Source organism: Cynoglossus semilaevis, chromosome Z, assembly GCF_000523025.1.
Source record: "Cynoglossus semilaevis isolate Cse_v1.0 chromosome Z, Cse_v1.0, whole genome shotgun sequence".
Taxonomy (NCBI): Eukaryota; Metazoa; Chordata; class Actinopteri; order Pleuronectiformes; family Cynoglossidae; genus Cynoglossus; species Cynoglossus semilaevis.
In genome coordinates this window covers 17,933,409-17,936,488 of record NC_024328.1, presented here as the reverse complement: position 1 = coordinate 17,936,488, position 3,080 = coordinate 17,933,409, and the positions used below count along the sequence as shown (strand labels likewise).

At 47.8% G+C, this 3,080-nt stretch overlaps 1 protein-coding gene and 1 long non-coding RNA gene across 12 annotated transcripts in view; one reads left to right on the top strand and one right to left on the bottom strand.

Annotated features, from left to right (window-relative positions):
* The window catches only part of LOC112486470 (ultraviolet-B receptor UVR8-like), a 165,997-nt gene that overhangs the window by 72,056 nt on the left and 90,861 nt on the right, over nucleotides 1–3,080 (bottom strand). The gene's annotated exons all lie outside the window — the stretch shown is intronic.
* The window catches only part of LOC112486471 (uncharacterized), a 12,188-nt gene that overhangs the window by 7,410 nt on the left and 1,698 nt on the right, over nucleotides 1–3,080 (top strand). For all 9 annotated transcript variants that reach the window (XR_003048920.1, XR_003048923.1, XR_003048924.1 and 6 more), the window contains one exon: nucleotides 570–834. This is a non-coding gene — a long non-coding RNA (uncharacterized LOC112486471). The remainder of the gene's footprint in view (nucleotides 1–569; nucleotides 835–3,080) is intronic.

Genomic DNA, 3,080 nt, shown 5'->3' with positions numbered 1-3,080 from the left:
CGTGAGCAAGGACCCGGCCACCAGGCGCTCGCCTGCAAGTCCCAACTGGAGCCTGGCTCGATGTAAACCTCTTTGATTTAATTATTTTCTTCAACAAGAGGGGGGGTTTAAACCGCTATTTGTCTGCTCCGTCGCCTAGGACCTGTTTGCCTTGGGAGACCCTACCAGGGGCATTAAGCCCCCGACAACATAGCTCCTAGGTTCATTCGGATACTCAAACCCCTCCACCACGTTAAGGTTGCGGTTCAAAGAGGGGCGGTGCAGGCATAAGCACTTTTTTTTTCCATTGGTGACTGATCCCCCTTATGCTGAATGAATGAGTGTGTGAACGTGTGATTGTGATAGTGTGTCTTGGTTGACCCTCGATTTTGTTTATGTAATTCTATTTTGTTAATTCAGAGTTGTTTTGTGAATTGTTTGAGTTTTGTTTTCTTTATTTTTGTTTTGGGCAGTTATCATTTTGTTTAAGCCTGTAATTTGCTCATTTACTAGTTTTGTTAGGTTTTGGGTACTTTCTTTTTTTTATGTGTGTGCAACCCCACTAATGTGGTATTCTTTTTCCTCTTCAGTTGCTGTAGGCCGGTGGTGGCGGTGCTGGTGACCTGGTGGTGATGTCCTCCCGTCGTATCTTGCATTAATACAAAGCAGCAGCAGTTCTTTATTAAAATCTGCACTCATGGAGGAGGAATTGCAAGAGTTGCGAGATCTGGTTGCACAGTTGAAAGCTGACAATGAGAGGCTACATCAAGAGCAGGCCTCTGTTGGATTTGCCCCTAGTGCCATACCTTCAACCTTATCAGCAGTGCCTACAGCCAGCGCCCCTGCAGCAGAAAGGTTAGTGTTTGTTCTTCGTGACAGGAAGTGCCCCAAGTTCAGGGGAAGATCAGGGATAGCGCTGGGTTGAGGAAGTGCAGGTATGTATGAGGGCTCGTCACATATCCCTAGCTGATCAGTCTTTCTTCCTCTTCGATCATGTAGAGGGGGAAGCACGTGAAGAGCTCAAATACCGCTCTAGTGTAGAGCGTAGGGATCCAGCTAAAATAATTGCTATACTTCAGGAACTCTATAGCTGCTCTGAGTCTTATGTAGCCTTACAGGAGGCTTTCTTCTCACGGAAGCAACATGAAGGAAAAACACTACTGGAATTCTCCCTTGCCTTGATTCTTATGGAAAGGGTAAAGCAGCATGCACCGACCGGAATGCTCAATTCTGAGGTTATGTTGTGGGATCAGTTTGTTGAACAGGTCATAGATAGCACCTTACAGCGAGAGCTTAAACAGTTTGTGCGTAGACAGCCCACAGCTACATTGCTTTCAGGTGTTCAGGTGCCAGGTGTTCAGGTGCCATGTTTGGTTGATACTGGTTTGATGGTTTCCACTGTTACAGAGAGCTTTTCTGTGAGCATTTTGAACCATGGGGTCACGAGCGCCTTAAATCATGTAACTGGTTGCAACTCAGGGCAGCTAATAGGTTGGATATTCCTTTCCTTGGTTATCTGGAGCTAAATGTTGAGTTGTGTGGCAAGGTGATCTCCCACTGCGGCATTTTGGTAGTGAGGGATCCTCCTGGTGATGCTTCCCTTCATATCTCTGGTGTGATGGGGATGAATGTGATCTGAAAATGCTACCAAGAGCTCTTTGTGCAGCATGAGCTAGCATTGTTTGAACTGCCATTTGTTGCTCAGGCCCCACAACCCATCACATAGCCTTTTCAGAAGTGTCATCAAGCGACCACACAGACCCCTCCAGAGCTGACAGGAAAGGGAAAGGTCAGAGGTAAGTATGCATACCGCATTCCAGATGGCGTGATAAAAATTGTAGTGGTCACATGCTCAGAGCGGAGTTCTGATGTTTCAGTGCTGTTTGAGCCCCTGGAATCTGGATTACCTGCTGGTCTGCTGGCTTCTCCATCTGGTTAGAGTGGTTAGGGGTACAGCATACATACCCATCATTAACGTTGGTTACATCGAGGTATTGTTATACCCACGCACCGGCACTCTGGATCAGGTGGATGTTGTGAGCTTACCTGCAGGAGTTACAGAGGTACCATCCAGGGTAGCCACTGTAGCATCCCAGACAGCCCTACCTATAGTGCAGGATCAGATGAAGGGTTTAGTTCTGTCTTTGTTGTCCTCAGAAGAGCAGGGTCAGGTGAGGTCTCTCTTTAGGAAGTATACGTCTGTTTTCTCCTCTCATGATGGTGATTTAGGTTGCACCAATCTAATATTTCATGACATTCCTCTTGTAGATGAGACCCCTGTCCACCAGCGTTACAGGCTTGTCCCTCCATTTGATTATGAAGCTGTCAAAGAGCACATTAATCAGCTTCTTGCTGCACAGGTGATCAGAGAGAGTAGCAGCCCCTACGCCTCTCCCATTGTGCTAGTTAAGAAGAAGGATGGGAGTCTGCGTCTGTGTGTTGATTACCGGCAGCTAAATGGAAAGACCAGGAAAGATGCGTTTCTGTTGCCACGCATCGAGGAATCATTGGATGCTTTGACAGGTGGCAGCTGGTTCTCCACCATGGACCTGGCCAAAGGAGTCATTGGATGCTTTGACAGGTGCCCACTGGTTCTCCACCATGGACCTGCCAGTGGGTACAACCAGGTCCCTGTCACTGAGAAGGATCGACCCAAGACTGCATTCTGCACTCCATTTGGCTTGATCGAATGGAATCGAAAGTCATTTGGACTTTGTAACGCCCCCAGTACCTTTCCAAGATTAATGCAGAGAATCTTTGGTGATCAACAGGGCCAGTCATTACTTCTTTACCTTGATGACATTGTTGTGTTCTCTTCCACTGTACAGCAGCATCTTGAGCGGATGATGCGGTACTGGCTCGGCTTTAGCAGGAGGGACTAAAGGCAAAGCTCTCCAAATGTGCCTTCTTCCGGCCAGAGGTGCGTTATCTGGGCCATGTAATCTCTGCTAATGGTGTCTCCACATATCCATCCAAGATAGAGGCCGTGGCAAAATGGCAGCCTCCCAAGACAGTCTCTGAGCTCCGGTCCTTCCTGGGCTTTGCATTTGCATTACCGTCGCTTTGTGGAGGGCTTTGCAAAGCTGGCAGCTCCCCTTCAT